Consider the following 21,652-nt stretch of genomic DNA (forward strand, 5'->3'; position numbering starts at 1 on the left):
ACATGAGAAGCATAAAGAGAGAGAAGAAGGCAGAAGAGAGGGGGGAAGGGAGAAGGGGGAAGAAGGTGAGGGGCTTGCTAATAACTACATGTTTTTTGCTTCCTTCCTAACTCAATGGTACATGTGACCTCATGAAGCCAATAAGTTATGAGCATCTGATGTAAAAGCTCCCCCTCAAAATGCTCCTTTAGCAAAGACCACTGGGTAAACCGTGTCATGACTAATTTCTGCAAATGCCTTGATTTAAGGCAGGCACAGGACCTGAAATTCACACCAGCTCTTTGTGTGCTGGAGTCACGCAGATACCAGACTTGGTGAGAAGAAACTGCATACTTCCTATTTTATTTCACCACTGCTCGACCTGCTTTTCCTCAGACTTAAAATCATTTGCCAGGTCAAAATAAACTCTTCAGAATCCCAATGTGAAAAATGTACCTAACAATTCAACCCTTGTAAGTTGGGAATTGGAAGAGAAAGTGCAGTGGAGTCTAATTAAATTATATAATAAGCAGCTTAACTTGTGGTTTCACTTTGGTTTCTGTTATTCTTATTATCATAAGCACTGTAGCTGGCAAGGAGCTATTGAAATATGTATAGCAGAAATGACCAAACTGGAGATGTTTGGGTTTCACAAGAGCTTGTCTGTCAGAGGTTGGTTTTGCAAAGTTGAATCCAGAAGGGAGGTCAGGCTAATTCCAATTTAGTTCAAAATTTTCCTCAGAGGTAGCAACGAGTCCTATGTTTGACCTATCTTTATTAAAGAAAAAAATCAAAGGAGATCTGGATTTGCAAATCCTCACCTGTCAGGCCCTGGTTTGCACAATAAAAACCAGTGCTGGCTGAGATTTGGGTGAAGCTGCGTATATAATCCTGGCTTTAGCCTTCTGTCATTAACAAGTTAGTTGATATCACCCAGAAGATGGCACTTCAAAGTGTTCCTTGGCCACATTTTCCAGGATGGTGCTCCTGGCACCCCGGCAGTATTGTAAAATGGTCGCCCACCCACTGCTCTGAGCTTCCAAAGCTTGCCTGTTGTTTAATCCTGCTCTAGTGCCGGGCATGCAGGAGCCAGGTGAGCAAAGCTGCTGATGAGTGAGTGAGGGAGTGCCCAGATAAGCTGCCACCAGGGAGGGTGACAATTTACAGAGGTCAGCCGCTGTTGGCAGGAGACACTCCAACATCTTAAGCCAGTACCATTTTTTGAGTAATAATTTATGATCTGTCTAGAATATATATGTTGGCTGAGATTTACACCATACTTTGCCTTAATTGTCAGTAAAGCTGTCTAGTATTTACATAGCGGTGGGTTCATTCATAAGTGAACGCTCGTAAATTTGGCTAATCATAACAGAGATCTTTCCAAAAGTTTGCTATACATCTCATCTTGCTATGGAAACAGGTTGCACTGCCCACTGAAATCTGAATCTGGATCTAGGGCTTCGGTTTGGCAACATTTCTAGTTTTGAAGACTGTCTCATGCAAGAGTCAAGTAAGAATAATTTCAGTCTGTTTAGTGGTCTATAAATTCAAGTGCCCCAAGTACCAATGAATCACTCTGTTCTCTGCCCCAGGGGTTTGACTATTACAAACAATGACTGAAGTCATCAGCAAAAGAAGAGGTCACAGGCTAAAAGAGGAAAATATGCTTTTTCATTTCTAGAATAAAAAAATTGAACGCATTGTCTGAAAATGTCAGTGCATGAACTAGGCTAAATGGAAGCAGACTAAGTTGGGCTCTGACATCTAATGCTTCCTCCTCCACTCCTATTTTGTTTAATTTGACAGCTACTTACCAAGATACACAAGCTCAAAAATTCAGAATAAATTGTTAAGGAAGAAGTTTACAAGATTATCCATATTCTTTCTTTGCTTTGGAAAATCTAAAGACTGAAGGTAGGGGTGAGAAGGGAGAGCTCTTGGCTCCAACTCAGACATTGCCCCTGTTTGCCACTGCAAACAAAGCTCTTAAACCCTCTGCCAAGGCCTTTCTGTACCAGTTATCTGCCTTGCAGTGGTGAGGTGTTGCCTAATGAACAATTACTGCCTGGGGAGCACAGCGAGAGTCACAGAGCCAGCACTGAGCGTGGGGTGAGCTGCCAAACAGTGTAGGGATTCACCAAAGGTTGATGATCTCCAGATTATGCTGAGGAAAAACTATTTACCATACACAGAATTGGTGATTCTCAGTCTCAGAGCTAGTTAAGAGAAAATAGTATGTGTCTAATTTACTTTTGTATTCATATATATATTCAGAGTTACACATATACATTTATGTATTATATATATGTGTATATATATGAGACAATCAATCTAGTCAATGTAAAACACTTTGAAAGACTTTCCACATACCATCAAGTAAAAGCATGAGCATTGCAGGCACTACAGTGCAGGAGTGACTTTAAGTAACTTTCAATAACAACAGGATTTTTTTCTTCAGCTGGTAAATCAAACATGACCCTTGGATCTTAAATCCCCAGAGAATACAAAAAATGCTATCTTCTATGTAAATGCACTGTTTTCCCAAACTTTCTATTATGGTTCAAGGCCAAAAGAGTTTTAAACAATTCTTTTTTGTTTAATATATCATTTTCCAATGCTATGTGCATTAAGTGCTTTTACTTTAGGCTTTATCCTATGAACAGAAAAAATGCAGCCTTACTTGTCAATCTGCCACAGAAGATTTAGTGTTACAGATCAGTCAGAACCAAACTTCAGATGAAACTTTGGTTCCGGTGAAGTGACTGTATGTGTTTTCTCAGTGGCTTTAGTGGAGCCTGCCCCTCCATTGTCTTGTTCAGTCCTAAACTTTAAAATAGTCAAGATTTGTATCATTGGCTGACAGAATTATTACTACCTCCTGTAAATTCAAAGGCACAAAAAAGAAGCACTAATGAAACACATCCTAGACCTAATGTTTCATCAGTAAAACTGCCCCTAACATACTTTCAATTGATGACAATTTTCACCTCAATGCCAAGAGCTGGAACTTGTTCTCTATTACACACTTTTTGTCACATACAGCTGTAAATGTATATGTCAAAGTAAAATTCAGATTCACAAAGAAAGTATGACCTCATCTGGTTTTCTCTGTCTAACAATGTAAAACATAAACAAACAGCCAGTAGTGCTAAAGCAGCTTGTTTCATCGTGTTTAGCACTGGGAATTTTCCATATTCTCCTTTAGATGGAAGATCCTACTGTCGCGTTCTTGTTCCTGATATTTTGGTACACACTTTCAAAAACTGTAAAGGTACATTTCTCATTTCTTGCTAAAATGATGCAATTGGGGTAGAACAACTGCTGCTTTGTCCAGGAATAGCAATCCTCAGCCTTAAATTCCTTAATGAGAAAGAATTCAAATACAGAGCCATGACACTTGCCTTTGAAAGGAGAAAAGGATGTTTTTCACTTCCTCACCATTTTTTACTTTAATATCCAGCAATATTTGAAATCTGGCAGAGAGGGAGGTAAAAGGAAGAAGTGCATTTCTGCATAGAATAGAAATTCCAGCAACAAGTTAAAGTACCTGCAGGCACAATTTCACTCAAACCTCCTCTGTGTGCATGTAGGCAATTAGCCTGTGTACTCCTGATAATGCTCTGCTTGCTAAAGCAATCTTTTACACAAACTGTTGCACTGACTAAAACTGTCAAAGGCAGAAATATTTTGCAGGAATTTCTGACCTTTGAGGAGAATGTTTTCAAATGTAAAAGAGAAAAATAAATCTTTCTATCCTCTAAGAACAGAGCACTTCCATTTCCCAGAAAGATTAGTTTGTATAAGTTTTCATTTTGTGTTGTAACAAAATAGGTTCAATGATATTAAAATAAAATCTAATTATACATTATTAAGTTAAAAAATTGAAATACTGGAGCATGCATATCAATAAACTAGTTCTATTTCTGAGAAATTCTTTGGGGTTTGCTTTATTCTGGAATGATCACTTTTTACACTTTGACATTTCACCTCAAAATGAAAAATCTTGCTTTCCTGCTGCCCCCCCACCCACCCCCCCCAAAAAAAAAAACAACCCACAAACCCCTTTGTGTCTCTGGCTGTTTATCCTGTGCCTTCAGGACTTAGATATGCAGCTTTAAAAGGTACACCAGCAGCTGAAGCGTGATTGAAGAATTTAGCCACAATTTCTTTGGGTAACCAACTGTGTCAGCAGTAGAAAAGTCAGCCTTTGGGAACAATAATCTTTCTTTAGGTTTACCACGTAGATGGAAACATGAGCAAGAGAGCATTTAGTTTATCTCAGGCTTCTTCAATGTTCTGTGCTGAAAGATTCTGAAAAACAAAACAAAACAAACTAAAAAAAAGAGCCAAAAGGTTCCACTGAGCCAACACCCTCTCATCAGAGGTGAATTGGCCCATTCTCCCCAGTTGCTGTAACTCTTTAACCTTAGTGCATATACTAAACCTCAGACTCATTTAGTATTTAAATGATATACAGTAACCATCCTGCTAAATGTAAATTAAATGCACACTTATTCCTTAAGACAATTTAAAGTGTCACCTTTATAGCTATAAGGCTGTGACATTTCATGAACTCACAGCCACATCTTCCCACTGATAATGCCAAGCTGAACTGACTGGGCTAAATTCAGCTGTGGGGTAACCAAATGCAATGTTCTTTCTGTCAAAGAAGTTTTACCCTTTTATACCAATGCTGATTCCAGGCTTTCATTATCTACACTTAAACCTAGCATAATTTATGTGAAAAAGTAGCTGAGAATAGTAACATTTCAGCTGTTATTTGCAATGCAGGCATGATGTTCCCTAGAAATGTTTGTTGGCTTAGCTCCTTCAACTTCTTCATTTATGCTGGGTGAGGATCCAGCCCCTGCTGGAAAGCAAAGACAAGAAAAACTTCACCTGAACTGAATTGTTCTTGGAGAACTAAGTGAAATCATAGAGACTGATGAAACAATTATTAGCAATTAATATACTCTAGTATGAGCTAGAATCACAAAGCAAAGGCATGGGGTTCAAGAAGACATTTTTGACAATAGATGGTTGTCCTTCAGGGTGCTTCTGAGCAAGACTCAGCATGAATCATTGACAGTATGTTGGGAATTGGGCACAAAAGCCTAGATTTGCAGATATTTAGGTGTTCAAAAATGCAAATTAGTACTTAGAGCTGCTTCCTTTGTTGGTGTGTCTGAACTGGAGAAGTGCCTATGAACATTGGCCACAGGGTGCCTGTGGAAATCAGACTGGATGGTAATCTGGGTAAACACAAAACCAACATTGAAATCAACTGTGATGTGAATAAAATAGTACCACAAGCAGTCTGTTCTCTCTTGAGGTTGTCCCGTGCTATGCACAGCCCTCTCCCTCAGCACCTCTCCCTACACAGCTTCCTCTGTGCCACATCTTCCTTGTTCACAGCACCTCCTTAGAGTAATCAGAAGCTCTCCTTATGTTGTTCTCCAGTAATCCTTCCATTTCAAAATTGATGGCATAATTGGCCTTCTTAATTAGTACAGAGTACATAGAATTTATCTGAAATACCTTCTGTAGCAGCATTAGAAATCAGAACACATTATGTTTTATTGAATGTTTTTCCTTCACCTTGGACTCCTTAGACTAAGGGAAAAAAATGCATTTCAATGTCGAGTGTTTTAAATAAAATGCATTCTTTGTTGTCAACGTGTAGAGCTGGTAAATTGACAAATTCATCATCTTATTATAATCCCTGCACCTGTTCCAGTTTGCAATCTGCGGTGTGTTTTAGCTCATGTATGGTGAGTGCATCTGCTTAACAGGGACAGTTAACTGGCAGAATTTGTTTATAAACCAGTGAAGAGCTAAATGAGGTAAACTGCATTATCTTACATGTTAATTGTATTTCATTGCAGACAAACATTTATTAAAGATGCAGACGGCACACCATACATTCTAATTGTGTTTGCATCCTCTTCTGGTTTTATCCTGGTTTCCAGAATTTCTGTTTCAACATCATATTTCAGGGATTCAAGATGCAGCCTGAGATATCCCTAAAAAAGACACTCGTAACAGTGCCCAATATGTGTGTACACAGACACACATGCAGGAGCTGGGCAAGTAATTTGCAGGAAGAGTTTATTAGAAGGATGCTGCATGTTCTCCTGCCTAGCAAATGTCTCTGAAGACAAGCAAATTTCTGAGAATCTGGCCATCACTTTGAAATGATATTACAAATATCTTCTGGCTGAAGTTTGCAGTGGCAGGTATAATGATCCTTGAGGTCCCTGGCTCAGCATCCTCCCTCCCATCGCCCTTACCATACTTCAACATTACGGCAGGAGCAGGGATCACACAATACCTGTCAAAGACAGAGCTGCAGATTCCATCTCACAAAAAAATTTGGCACACTGATTCTGCCCAAAACATCTTCTTGTTATGATTTAAATAGACAAGGTGGTACAAGGGCTCAGGAGGTGGAGGAGCAGTGTTGCTTGGCAATATGGGAGCTGAGATAGATCTATTTATGTCATAGCCAAATCAGTGGAAAGGGTCAGTACAAAATGGGTAAAACCCTAAACAATACCCAGGTAACCCTGGGTCTGGTGATGAACTGAAGCCAGACCTCTGGGACCTTGTCCAGCAACATGGCCAAAAGAACCTCCTCCTCCTCCCCTTGCCCTCTCTTTCTGCATGGTATGCTATTATCTGAGCCTGAGCTAGCTTTTATAGAAGGATGGTTGTCTCTTCAGTATGGGAGAAATCCCTCCTCCCATGTCCTCACTACCTGAAACCTTTCTAGAGTCAAACTGACTTGTAACTGAGAAGAGAATGGCTGGTCCAGCAGCAGTACAAAATATTAAAATATTATTTTTTTTAAGACAACTGATCAGTTTGGAGGTTGTACAGGCAGGATAGACTTGCTACAGAGGTGCCACAGGAAAACAAAGGGGACTTGGGGGTGGTAGGAGTGTCCTTCAGATACACAGTTGTTGCAAAACGTCATTCACTGGTTTCCTACTGTGCATCTGAGGTCTGAGGGACTGTAGGTCAGAGACAGAAAAAAGGTTTACCTTTTAAACTATGCAAATGTGAGAAGGAGAGGCAAAAAAATGTGGACATCCTAGTGCCACAGCTCCTGAGACAGTTTCCAAAAGAGCCACTGCTCTGCTGCTCCTGCCAGGGTGGTGCTGGATCCCACCACCACGCCCTGCATTCCTGGGTGCTGCCCCATTGTAAGACAATTAAAAACATGGCAGTTTCAGAACTTGGGCAGCCCCCCAGCATTGCCAGAGAAGATACATCTGGTCTCAGTTTGCTGACTTTTCTTGGCAATGCTTCCAAATTAAAAGGAGATGGGGAAATCTTTGAAAGATGGAGTTCCCTGTGCTAGGCATGCAAACATCTCTTTCATAAGCAAAGCAAACACTGTACCCTTATTCAAGGTGCACCCAGGACTCACCTGCTGGTGACCGAGCACTCAGAGGTCAAGTCCTGGCAGCCGAAGTCAAATGTAGGAACAAAAGTCAGGCCTCTTCAAATGCTTAAATACAGGTCTGTATTTGTAACAATTCCAGGGAAATTAGAGAAAAGCAACTTTACTGGAGCAAGAAGGGTGAAGAGAATGAAACAGAAGTTCTGGCCAGAGAGAAGAGGAATGAAAAATAAATCTACCAGGCTGAGGAACTATATAGCACGTGGCTCTCATCCACTCTGCTTCTTGCTTCATATGCAAAGAGGCTGCAGAATTAGGTTCCCTAATCCAAATGCTTTAGGACTGATTCTCTAATTTCCCTTGGAAATTCATTAGCTTTTTTTTTTTTTTTTTAATGAGTGGTAATGCTGCTTGCATTTTTTGGTTATGGGAAGATTAAATGAAGGAAATCTTTGCCTAGAATAATCATCGTTACTTAACCTAAATTTATTCCATTCCTCTGAAAATTTGAAAAAGTGCAGCTCTTTGGTTGCTGAAGTTACACTGAAGTAAAACTCAACAATTTGCTAAAATATTGCCATATGAGTAGAAATATTCAGCTCAGAGGAACTGATGTGGTGGAGGAATAAAAGGTTGTTTGTTAGTGCTGGCTGGCACTGGGTTTTAAGCAATACCAACACGCCTGCCAACAAGAAGCCGATAACAAGGCTTTCTGAACATCTTCCAAAGCTTCACAGAAATACTTGTTTGCATAATGTTTTACACTTAAGCTCTTAAAAGTTCACCAGAGAAAAGTGGCTTTAAATCTGTGTGAGCACCCCACACACAGATGTATGCACACAAAGCCGGAAGAAAACTGACATTTAAGGAGAAATTTTTCAAGTTTAAGATGTGCAGATTGAATGTACACAATAAGATAAATGTGTCTGCTCCGTATTCTAATTTCTCCCCTGCAGTACACAAATGGTTTAACATCTTGGTTGGATTTAGGCTCCTGGCTGACCTACACTTATGCTTTAGCTATTTTTTAGTGTCTCAAACCAAGGGAGAACTTGAAGCGTGAACTTGAAGCACTCTTTCCCTTCCCTTCCTTTCCATTCTTCTTTTTTTTCCTTCCTGGTAGTACAGTTTTAACTCAGATTTCAGAAACTTTTTGTTCCTGTGTGTGATGCTTCTGTTACTTGCCAGCGTAAAACTTGAGGCAGGCAGCTCTCTATATGGTTCTCCTGATGCCTTTCAGTCTTGAACTATAAAATCTCTTCTTGCTCATCTGAGCTCTCCAGGGCTGGACTTTGTCCCTGAAAATTGTGTCTATGGAAATGAAAAGCCAGTTTAGGGAGGTGGGACCATAGCAAGATCTATAGTCCTACAACATAAATTTGAACCTGGATTTCTAGAAGTAAAAAGCTACTGTAGGCAGCATTCCTTCAAATTAAATTTATCCTGGGCAAAATCCTGTTTCCTAAAGTGCTATATCAAAATGTGGAGTGAAATCCTGGCTCTGTTGTGTCAGTAATAGATCTCCCATTGTTTTAATCAGCTGCTTTTTTCCATGCAGGAATAATCTATCTCATCCCTGTATGGCATTTCCAACTGTATGCATACAGTTCTGTACTTGCACAGTAAATCTGATTCAATGTGGCTGCCAGTTGATAACATTCCCAGATGCCTGGGAATCCCAGATAAACATGGATAATTTCAGATTTTAGAAATTCTAAAATTCTGCCAAGACAAAATTTCTGGATAGAAGGGGGAAAAAAGCTTGGGAAACCCTGGTATATAATGATGTACCTTTATGTGGGTCAGCATTGTCTTATGGAAGACTCAGAGCCTTTGACTTTATACCTGCTTTTGATTTGTACACAACTGAAACAGATTAATTTTTTTTTTTAAGTCATGGCAGAAATGTGGTGTACTGCAAAATGTCCTGTTCCCTGTCAAGCAATGAAACTCCCTGATTCCAGATGGTCTTCGGGCCTGTGAAGCAGCACCAACCATGTCCAGCTGCAGGGGCACCCCTCCCACACCCTTTGTTGTTCTCCATAAGGAATGTGGTAGGAGGCATTACAAGGTGAAGGAAGGAGATGCACAGTGAGTGCCTTGTTTGGAGACCCAGAGCCCAGCCATGTGGGGCTGCTCTTACTGCTCCTGCTAACAGTCAAATATTTCAGCTGGAGCACACACTGTCCTGCAGGCACAGGAAAAACTTCTCTTCTTTTCTGCTAAAGGGAATAACCTTGAAATAGTGAAGATTTTTGTCTGCTCGTGGAAAAGTTTCAAGTGCTCATGGGAGTGAAAAACAGACTAATGCAGGTTAGTTTGAGGCAGTGATGCCGTATCAGACTGCTGAAAGCAGGGAGAACTGTTTCTTCAAGGCACCCAAATTAAATTTTTTCTCCCCATATGAGGCTACTCCTGGTAGCTGCTCATCGAGTGACTTGAGACATCAAATGACACGTCAAATGACACATCGAATTATCACAGTCACATTACTCTTGAGTCTGAAGCAGCTCAGCACAGAGATTCCAGCACCCCTGAAAGCTGAGCTGTAGGACAGAAATTATTTCTGTGAACTCCACCAGTGGAGCACTAGTGGAAATGCAAAATTAATTTAGATGTCTGAATTTTCTTTTCAGTAATAGCTGCTGTCCTGGAGGTGAGGCAAGAAATGTTAATGTACCTGTTCTTAAAGCTGTCCCCCATTATGTCCAGAGACAGGTGTAAAAACAGACTTTGAAGAAGCAGTTGGAGCATTGCAATGTCTTTTGTCTGATAAAGATGGAGGAAAACCAAAGATTTTCAACTTATGCTCTGTAGAAATCAGTGAGGAAATCATTTCATGGGAGAGAGGGAAAGCAGGACCCAAACATTTCATTGTCCTTCAAAATCACTGTTCAAACTGGGAGTCACTGCTGAGCCTGGAGCAGTGCCCATCCTTGAGCCTGAGCAGGGGTTTATCTTTGACAGTCAGCACCAAGGTCTGCAGTGGAGAGAATTTGCCCCACACACCTCACTCACCTCATACTCCTGACTCCCTGAGCCCTGGACCTGATTTCCACCTCTCACACAGAGCTGTGGGCAGCACAGCCCCAAAACCCCCAGGAAAGAAAGGGGAGAAAGGGACCATAAGCAGAAGAAACAGATGAAGTTCACTTTCTGCATCTGTTTTTTATTGAGGGAGCTGTTACTGTGAGTAAAGTCAGCTGAGACATCCCAAGTGATTGCAGCTTGAATTTTTAAGCCAGGCTATAAATATCTGGGGTTTTTAAATAGTGATTATTGTTTATGTTTTCTTCCTATTTACTCTCTTTGATTTAGTAGTACGGGGAGGTTTGTATCACTCCAGCGTTACAGATAACCTCTCCTGCATTACACAGTTCAGGACTGAGCTGTCTGTCTCCTCTCAGTGTTGTGACCCCAGGTGGCTCAGAAGTACTTTGGGTCAAACTTATTATATACTATTCACTATCCCAATAAACAAGTAGCATGTTGTCACATTTGGAGTGCTGCGTATTTTTCTAGTAATTATGCCTTATTATATATTTACTATTCAGAAAATGCAGGTGTGGGCTGTTGAACTGGGGCCAATGAGAATTCGCCGAACTGGCAGCAATTGCTTGGTGAGTCATGTTTCACTGTCTGTTGGTTTTATAACTGTTTTCACTACTAATTTAGCTCTGCAATGCAATATGCAATTAGTCCTATTATGGAAGCAGCTGTATTCAGTTTTACAATGGCACTTTCCCCTTTGGCTTGTACCAGAGCCTGTTGTGGTTCTGCTGATTTGATGACTGAAGTTGTAAAGTGGTATCTGGATGAGCCACAGCAAGCCATGAGCCTCATACAAATATGATTCTTCTCATACACCACTGCTCTAATGCTATTTCGTACAGCTCAATTAGAAATGCGGTCACAGAGAAAAGCTGTTTTCTTGCTACAGTAAGTAGCATTGTCATGCAGTGATTTGTTGCCTTGCTGGTATCACCTCTGTAGTCATGCAGCTTATTATAAATAACATTTGGTAGCCAGAACCTGTAAAAAAAAAGAAAAAATTAAGCTTCTGTTTGAAAATAAGCATCTGCTTGGAAATGAGCATTTCCAGGCTTCACAAATGAGTTTCCTAGCTGTAGCACCTGGACGGCGGCTACGGGAATGAAGTAGGGCCATGTGAGGATGGTGGCTAGGGTGGACAATGGGAGATTTTGAGCTTCAGTCCATGAAGCCCAGCTTGTCATGAAAGTGACAGTGACAATTCAAGGCTTTGCAGAATCACTGAATCCTCCTGGGGTCCATGCCCAGCCCTAAAACACCTAATGCCACTGTCATGGTTGGTCCCTACACCCAGCACTTGGATAACAAGCATGAGCAGCCGTTCTCCAAAATTACACAAGAGAGCAGCCAAGTAAATACAAATATCAATTACACTAATTAGCTGCCTTTGCTGTCAACAAGGACATTATGGAAATCAAATACATATTGCTTATTAGTTTAATGTGTACTAGAGCTACTCTGTTAAAAAGAGCAGGGTCTTGAAAAATCACTGAGAACATTCGCTACATTTTTTCTGCAGTGTTATTACCCATTTTCACACCCATACATATGTTCTGGTTTTGTTGTGTGTCACACAAAATGGTAATTTGGTGGTGAAAAAATGAGAAATCATGACATTTCACATGTGTTTTTAGTAAAACAACAATTTTCTTCCTAAAGGGCCCCAGTTTTCTTTCTCAGAAATAGGGCTATTTACAATGAAAATGTTCCTGTTGTGGTGGAATAATGACACAAAGAAAGGCACCAGGCTGAATACTATGAAGAGAAGTTAAAACACCTCTATTTCCAGTGCTTTGAATGCCAGGTGGGGTGAATTGAAGCCTCTAGACCACCACCTGGGAAACCAGTGCTTGCCAGCAGCAGAGCTGGCCCCAGCAAGAGCCCATTCACACCAGGATTGTTTCTGACCACTGTTGTCCACAGTTATCATTCTGGTCAGACTATTACAGCAGAAACTATTTTGCAGGAACTTTTCGCTATGAGAAACAAATCAAGTCTCTGCCCTGCAGAGAATAACCATTTGGGAGAGCTGGACTGATGGAGACTTGGTATTTTGCCCAGAGCTTATCATTTTCTATCCAGAGGCTGGCTTTATGCTAGAGCAAACAGCTGGAGTTGTGCACTATATTTCATTGCAAGCATGTAAAACAATAATGAACTTTATGGTTCTATAAAGATTTGCAAAATTATTCCCAGGTCTAAAGTTTAATTGTTTAATGTCACCAAATGGCTTTGCAATAACTGAGCACTGTGGAGTGGCAGAAGTTAATCACTCAACTGAAGTGAATTAAGATTTTCTAAAGCTACATTTATCACTGTAATTTCTGGCTAATTTCATTTTCCATTCATAAAATATGATTTCAGTTTCTGTATCTCTGTGAGCCGTGGAGAAGGAACGTGCCTGTTTTAGAAGGCATGTTTTTGTCAAGCAATGTCAAAGGTGATGTACATACTAATAACAGGAATATGCTAAGCTCATCTTAGCAATGCATTCCACATGCCTCTGCACTTGAATCCACTAGCTCTTCAAGACTTCTAACTCTTTTAAAGCTCAGTGGGCCAAATTTTCAGTGTTCACTTTGCCTTACATATTCTGGCCTGGCATCAGGAAATGAATACAACAGCCTTGCTTGAAACAAGAGTTAGCCAGGATAGGCTAATTTGCTTAAAGCAAATGCTGCAAGCCAAAAAACCTATTTCTAGTGCCCACTTAACCCCTAGAATAGGTGAGGGATTCCTCAGTATCTCCCTTCTTTACTTTTGTTTTCGGATACCAAGAAGAGGATACAATTGCTTTTATTGTAGCCATCTTCTAGTAACCAGAAGTCACATATCATTGAAGAAAGTTGTCTAAGCAATGGCAATAGTCAGTGGAAGGAAAATGGATGTCTGTCTGGCATGCTTTATCCCAGTTATCTCCATTGGCTACAGTGGGAACCCAGGCAGATGTTAACGAAAACACCTCTCTCTGTCAGGCTGAAGTTAACCCATGAACCTCACATTTCCTTCTCAGCTTGCACCCCTTGGAACTCCACTGCTGCTCCAGGCAGAAATTATTTTTCTCTTTACCTAGATCCTGTGAGGGCGGGCTTAATTCAGCTGATGTTGTCAGTGACTGGCCACGAACATACTCGTGGGACAATTCCCATACCAAGAGCTGTCCTGAGGAGCTGGAAATCACTCTCCATCCCATTCAGAGGTGTCAAGGGCTCCTTCATCAAGTGAGGGAGTTCCACTGAGACCTAGTCTTTCTGAAGGACTCAAGAAGTATCTCCTCAACACAGGGTGAAGCTGGTAGGTAGAGGAAAGGGAGGCAGGAGTACCTTTGCCTCTCCTAGACACACCTTGAGCCTCCTGTTGAGGCTGTGCTGTTGAGAATCTGGCAGTGTCTGGCAGCTCTAAACCTGGTTTCAGTATTTCACATTAAAAAGCCCCTGGGAAATATGCATAATCCATTCTGCAGATTCTAGTTTCAAACTGTAGGACCTAACATGTACCTAACATGTACCTCACCTTACCAGGTCAAGAAACTCAGACAGGAGCCTCTGCTGCACAAGAGCTCTGCAGAGTTTTCTCACTGTCCTGAGTCAGGCAATTATTCCTAGGGAGGGACTGGAGTGTCACACACACCTTTCTCTCAAGTAGTCACTCACCTACCAAGTGCAGCTCCCAACTCACTGGGCTGGATGTCCCCATCACTGCAGGGAGATATCCCACTGTTCCTGTGCCAAAAACACTCATGGTAAAGGCAAAAGAGACTGACATCCTTGAGCCAAGAATCCCAGCATCCAACACACACTTTGTAAATTATGGGTTTTGAAATTTTTTTCATTAAGTGAATGTATTAAGAAATTAGTCAGGAAAGAACTGCATCACCCACACTTCAGTCCAATCTCAAGACAAAGCACTGAGCACTCTCCTCAGCTTTAGAAGGGGGTGGACATCCATATCTCAACTCTTTTTCTTCTAGTGGCATCGATGGACAAAGGAAGAGAAAATGCTTATTCCAAAGTTTAACATCTCTGTAAAGTTTCTTGCATGCTGCTGAGTCAGTTAAAATGCACCCAAATCAAGGTATCTTTTTTTTTTAAAAAAAAAAAAAAACAAAACTTTTCTTTATGGAAGTAGCTTTTATTTTTTTTTAAGATTTATTTTATTTTTAATTTTTGAAATTAGAACGTCTCTCACCATCCTCTTGCATGATCCCCTTTACTGTGAGGGAGGTAAAAGGTACAATGTGCTGGTTTTCATTAGTAGTGAGTATGAGTGTGGTTAGGCATATTATGGTTCATATATAGACAATAATTTACACTCCTCTACACAGAGCATGTACTCAGATGTTGTACACATATGTAACAATGCTGTCTTGGCCCCAAATTGCTTCCAGGTTAGGTCGTCATTTCAAGCCCATTTTCTCTGTGTTTTTTCTCTGTTGCATTTTATTGGCCTGGTAGAGATTAGCAACTAATCCAGCCTGATTTTAGCATCTTCTGCACTTGTTTGTTCCAATTTTTGTACCCCCTGAACTCTTCCTCCCGCATACAATTTATTCCCACACATGGCAGGCATGCTTTCTCATGAATTATTTATATAGCTTTGGAAACTTCTGCTTTTCAAATAATGAGAGAAGAAAATGTTTCTAGTGTAGGAGTCATAATAAGGGAGAAATCCAGGCAGGTTGGTGTTCAAGAAGATGGTAAAATGCCCCAAGTTAAAAATAATACATTGCTTTTGAAAGGCTGAGGAAACATCACAATGGCCTTTCAAAGCAATCATCTACCTCCAGAAACACTGCTGAGTGGCTAAAATTAGGAGTTGATATCAAGCAATGACTACAGAGGCTTTCATTTCCCCAGTTTCTCCCAAAGGTTGGGTGGAATAAACTCCCCCATTGTCAAATATACCAATGGCAGCCTTTGCCACCTACTTGCATGGAGGGAGAAGCTACCCCTTCCTCTCCGGAGCTGAAATGATACAGCTTTACTAACAAAACCAAAATTAATAGCATATACTTCAAGAAAATACACTATGTGACACAGCTTCTGTGATGCTTTGATCTTTTATTATTCTGAGAAACAGAGGTAGGCTGTGCTTTCACTTCCAAAACACAGACTAATACACAAAGCAGGAAATACAATATCTAATAAAGACATCTAATTTAGACAGAAACTCGGTAAGAGTTTAAAAAAATAATTCAATTTAAGACGTGTTTTGAAAACAGGAAAGACACTGATGGTAATACTGAGGAAAAAAGAATATGCTAGCCCAGGGAAGGATCAAGGAATAAAGGAAATACTCATTTTGCATAGGCTTCATCCCAAGATGGGACAGGGAGGGCAGGAAACATAACCTCATGAGGACATTTTGTTGTCTGCAGTCAGGAGCAGGAGGAGCCAGCTGCTGCCTCTGTGACACGCTAACAGGCTGGCTGTGAGCAGGGATGTGTTATTGCCCCAGCACAGGGGAGCAGACGCCGTGGCCAGCGCCATGGCCAGCAGCTCCTGTGACACACACCTCCTGTCACTGGCTCTGATAGTCGGTGGTGTAGCTCTTGATGTAGTTTCTGGTGGGTTGTCATAGCAACAAGGAAACAGGCAGATGAAAACCAAGAGCACCAGCCTGTCCTGCCTGCCCACCTGCCTGGAGGGATGGGGGAAGCAGGGCATGGGGCCTGGCAGATGAGGACTGGGGGTGGCCCCACCTCTAGGGGCATGACATCCTCTGCATGGGGGGGTCTGAATGCTGTTGCTCACAGACCCACTGACTTCTCCATCCTATCCTTCAGGTAGGATTAAATTTGATGTTTCTCCACTTAGTGGCTCATGCATAAGAAGAAACACTGAAATATCATGACAAAATTGATTCTTCCGAACTTTCAGATGAAATTCAGTATTAATTAGTTGTTTGGCAATCTGGTGATTGTGGAAATTAAATAATTATTCTAAAAGTATAATCCAGTGAATATTTGCTTTATTCACCAGACTACACAAGAAAAGTCCATTAAAAATAAAGATTCCTACTTAATGATTTTCTAGTTCGTCTTGAAATGCTTTGGCATTTTATTTCTACCATTCTGCAACAGAATTATTTGAGACTTAGTTTGGTGTCCCAAGAAAGTGAGAACTACCAAGCTTAGTTTTTTCCTGGAGCCAGCATTTCTTCTGCAGCGTTTCCCAGTCAGGAGATATTGCCCAAAGGCTGACAGTTTTTAAATGGTCCATGTTGATTTGCCTGTCCCAACCTACTCTTTTCAGCTTGTACAGAACACAATACTATGATGAACAGGTTATTTTGCATTAAAAAGCACATTTTTCCATGGAAAGCTGTCCTGTCTGTATTTTAAGATCCCCCTGCCAAAAAACACCACCCAAATATCTTAACATCATTTTTCCTCCTATTGTTGATTTTGGAAACTGTTGGATCCTTCAGATTAAGTTCTGCACCCTCAAAAAAAAATCACTTAGACGCAGAAAAGTGTCAGTTTAAAAAGTTTAATGATAAAAGAGTGAAAACAGCCCCATAAAAATTGAGGAACCCACTGATTCACTGATTCCAAATTAGACCTACTCATCAAAGGTGAAAATTGACAAGCATTCTGAAAAGAAATATTTTGTGCTGCTGAAGTTAAAGAAAGAGACTGGAGGTCTAACTCCAAAGAAAGAAATAATGAGTTTTAGGGGATTACAGAAGAAGGGAATGGGGCTGGAACCAAGCCTTCAGTCCTGGAGTTGCATCAGTTTTGAGGTGTTGAAAACAAGGCTTGTACAAAAGGTTAGCATAACTGTTCCTTGCTGGGGTTTGGACTAAGTGACCTGTGAGGTCTTTGCCAAAGCTATTATCAATAGTACTGTGATACCTTAATAAGGCAGCTTTTGTACTCCAATATCTCAGAAAAGATTGTTCTTTTTAGAATGACATTTCACAGCCTGCAAATTCTAAAATGGACTAATAGCTTTGACTTTTGGGGGTAGAAAGATTGGTCTGAAAAGTAAAGGTCTAGCTGGTGCTTGAAACTTTTGAACCTTTATTTGTTGGGAAAGAAATGACTCACACACTTCCCTTCTCAATAATGATGGTTCAGAAGATGTCATTAAATTTGATAAGTCCAGCAATTTATGAACAACAATTTAAGTAAATGGGCTTTGAGAGAAAGCCTTTGAGCCAGCCCACACCATGGGTGGGCTGACATTAGATAGGTAGATACAGCTCTTTGGAGACTCTAGGAATACTCAGATATTCTCTTACAGACAGACTTGAACTCAGAGGTGTATCTCTTTATGGATTAGGGTATTTCTATGTGCATTTTTTAATGGAGGAAAAGATACACAGATACAATTTGTTGGCTTAGAAGGAGAAACTTCTCTCTGCACAGAGAGGATGAAAAAAGAGGAGGAATGGTGAAACTGAATGTGACACTATCTCTAGTGTCATAGGGGCTGATTTTGGGTTTGGCTGCATTTAAGATCAGCCTTAGGGTTGCTCTAATATACACCACTTCAGATGCCTCCTTAGTCTTTTTTTCTCAGCAACTCTCAGGGCACTGCAACAGCACTAATTCTCGAGACCTTCCTGAAAATACAAAATTGCTGTGTCTCAACAATCACTATGATGATATTTTTCTCCCATCATTAAAGACAAATTTAATGTGCTGCCAGTTTGCATAAAAGTGGTAAAAAATAAGAGAGATTAATGAACAAGCAGGTGTGGGTCTAGTAGGAGAGTTCAAAAGGTGATTAGCTCCACGGTTCTTTAGCACTGCACACTGCAGTGTGCATATACCACTTCAGCTGCAGTTAAACAGAGCACCAACGAGCTTGTGGTGGCATCTGGCCCAGAACAAATAGCAGCTGTAGAAAATTTGTGTGTATTTTTTGTCCAGTTCCTTTGACCTGAATATGTGTCTCAGAGACTTCCAGACAGAATCAAAAACTGTTTCACTGTCAGGTAGGCATACCACACGTAGCCTGTGTACTTAATCCTGCATTCCTCCTGCATTCCAGGCACCCACAAAGTCAATGAGAATTTGAGATGCAGAGTGAACACAGGACCAGGTACAGCATTTGAATATTTTAAGGAATGTTCTTGGATTTTTACAGTTGATGTCATGTTTTCTAGCCCATCAATATGGATTAACAATGGTCCAGAGCAGCAGGAACTCATTTCCTATTCATATATGCTAATTGCATGGTGCCAGATAGCAGGGATTTCTTCTTAAACGCAAAGTTTCTTTTTTTTTCCTTTTTTTTTAGAAAATGGAAAATAGAAAGACTGTGGCCATGAAATAAAGAAGTGAAGAGGATTTTACACAAACACTAAAATATTTGGTACTTCTAAATATGTACTCCTTACTTAAAGGAAGCAAGCCCGGAAGTCCTCTCATATATACTTCCCATAGGTGAAATCCATCCTTCCTTAATCCGAACCCCAGCTGACTTTGAGGTAGGTCATGTAGTGGGGTTGAACCTACCTGGACACCCACTGCCCACCAAAGACACTCTGTCTGGAGGAAAGAAAAAGTAACAAAAGGCTGGTGAGTGGAGATATGGGTGGGGAGAGATCATTCAGCAGTTACGGTCATGGGCAAAATAGGTTTGATTTGGGAAAATAGGTTTAATTTATTACCAATCAAATCAAAGTAGGATAATGAGAAATAAAATCAATTCTTAACACACCTTCCTCCACTTGTCCCTTCTTCCCGGTCTTCACTTTAATCCTGAATTCTTTACCTTTTCCTCCCCAGTGGCACAGGGGAGATAAAGAATGGAGGTTGAGGTCAGTTCATCACACACTGTCTCCACCACTCCTTTCTCCTCACACTTCTCCCTTGCTCCAACAAGGCAACCTTCCCATCAGAGACAGTCCTCCATGACCTTCTTCAACATGATTCCTTCCCAAGCATTTTAGTTCTTCATAACTGCTCCAGCACAGGGTCCCTCCCGCTGGGTGCAGTCCATCAGGAGCAGACCCAGGGTGGGTCCCTGCAGGGTCACAGCTCCTGCCAGCACGCCTGTTTCAGCACGGACTGCTCTCTCCTTGGGGCCACAGGTCCTGCCAGGAGCCTCTCCTGTGCTGACCTGGATGTCTGCAGGGCTGCTCCTCTCACATATTCTTGCTCTTCTCTTCAGCTGCTGTTGTCCAGCTGTTTCCCTCTTTTTAAATATGTTATCTCTGAGGCATCATCACAGTGGTGTGTCTGTCTTGGAGCTGGCTGGCTTTGCCTCCATCAGACACGGGAATCTTCTGGCAGCTTCTCAAAGAAGGCACCCCTATCACCCCCTGCTACCAAAACCTTGCCACACAAACTCAATACAGTCTGTTAGTCCCATAATTTATTTTTCTTTTTATGTTTCAATATGTTACTACATATTTTGAAATTTATATGGAGGCAATTTTTTTAATAGTTTCTCACATATCACTGGAGCATCTCACATCTTCAAACAATGCATGAAGTAGTACAAAACCCACTTGCTGTATGAGACAGAAATATATACAAAATGTGTTTTGTCTTTAAATCTTTGAGATTTAAAACATAATTATTTTGCAGAATACTTTGTAAAAAGGTATCCTGTCTTTGCAATGAAAGATTATGATAGCTGGTCCTTTATTTCTGCCAGTTTTAGCTTTCTTCTCATGCGCTAGGCAGAATTGATTTCTGCTGGATATGATACAAATTTTTTTGCTGATACTGTCTGTTACTGAGAAAATAGATGGGGGTGAGTTGTTTCTGTTGGCATAGGCTTTCAGCAATGATGTTTTAAAGGCTTTGGAAAAAAGGCAGTCAAATGCTGGAAATGGCATTCTAGAAAAGTGATCGATGCCTCAAGCCTGTTAGTGCTAAAGAGGCATTTGGATAATGACCTTAATAACATGTTTTAAGGTTTGATCAACCTGAAGGGGTCAGGTACGTGAAATAGATGATCATCATAGATCCCTTTCTACTAAAATAGTCTATTCTATTCTATTCTATTCTATTCTATTCTATTCTATTCTATTCTATTCTATTCTATTCTATTCTATTCTATTCTATTCTATTCTATATAATAATGCCTTTTTATTTCCTGTTTTAAATATCTCCATCCAACCAATCTGCAGACTTAACTGGAACTCCAGGATTCTGTGGACAGATCAGTGTATAATTAAAGAATTTACATTTTCACATAATGCAAACAACAAGCCTGGTTTTCTCTCTTAGTTACCATTGTCAGCTAGGAATATCTATCATCATTTTATAGGTCATCACATCATCATATGGATATAGAATCTGTTTTTCACAAGGTCTTTGATTAGATTACTAGTATTAGATTATGGAGGCTTTGCTGATGCTAAAAGCCTATTTACTTATAATTATGAAAACAGTGCCAGCTAACTACTACCACTCTTCACATTTTCTCTGCATGCTCAGAATTCAGGTCATATTCTAGTAATCTTTTCTTTCATGTGACATCTATCACTTTGGTGTCATTCACAGAAGACACTGGAAATTTGGCAGTTGCTCTGACCTGTGTGCATCTCCCAAGTAAAACAGAGTTTACAGGGATGACATTCAGCTTCAGAATTCTCAACATGTTTAAGGGCAGGCAGAAGGCTTTGTTTGAAAGGCTGGTTGAAACCAGAGGGTCTGGAAAGAAACCTGGCCTCCTGCTTCCCCAAAGCTCTAGCATGCTGCAGCTCACCCTAGCTGAGGTTGGGACATGCTGGCCCCTCTGCCACATCCTGCTCCCATGGTAGAGGCAGCAGGGACAGTGCAATGGGCACTGGTCAGGTTCCTTCTGCACACTCGGAAAATCTGCCTTGCTGGAAAAATTTCTGCTTGTGTAGTGTATGAAGTGATGTTGGCATAGGAGTCAAAGCAGGGTAGAAGGTCTGCCACAACCCATGATTTTTAAACTAGAAGAATAGGGAGACAAACACCTTTTTATATACATTTTGGCTTATAGACAAAGTGAAGGGGAGAAGACAGAGTTTAAAAGGATGGAAATGTGTCTATCTCCTGCATGAAAAGCATCTCTTAGTACAGCAACATGGAGAACTAATGTGGCCTGGGGCTCGGATGTCTGTCCGACCCCGGTGCTGCTGCTGTAGGTGTCCGGACAGCGCTGGGCTGTCGGGCTCAGCCTGTCTGGGTCCCTCAGGCTCGGCTCCCAGCCACAGGCAGCTTAGCGAGCACCTCTGGAGTGATTTCAGCTCTAGTGAGTTCAGCTGTTAGTGATTTCTGCT

At 40.9% G+C, this 21,652-nt stretch overlaps 1 long non-coding RNA gene across 1 annotated transcript in view; it reads left to right on the forward strand.

Moving 5' to 3' along the window:
* LOC121469436 (uncharacterized) overlaps positions 1-14,532 on the forward strand; it is a 60,657-nt gene extending 46,125 nt beyond the window's left edge. The window contains exons 3-4 of the long non-coding RNA XR_012054510.1: positions 10,939-11,004; positions 14,406-14,532. This is a non-coding gene — a long non-coding RNA (uncharacterized lncRNA). The remainder of the gene's footprint in view (positions 1-10,938; positions 11,005-14,405) is intronic.
* Positions 14,533-21,652: the final 7,120 nt, after the last annotated feature.

The sequence above is a fragment of the Taeniopygia guttata genome, chromosome 2, assembly GCF_048771995.1.
Source record: "Taeniopygia guttata chromosome 2, bTaeGut7.mat, whole genome shotgun sequence".
Taxonomy (NCBI): domain Eukaryota; kingdom Metazoa; phylum Chordata; class Aves; order Passeriformes; family Estrildidae; genus Taeniopygia; species Taeniopygia guttata.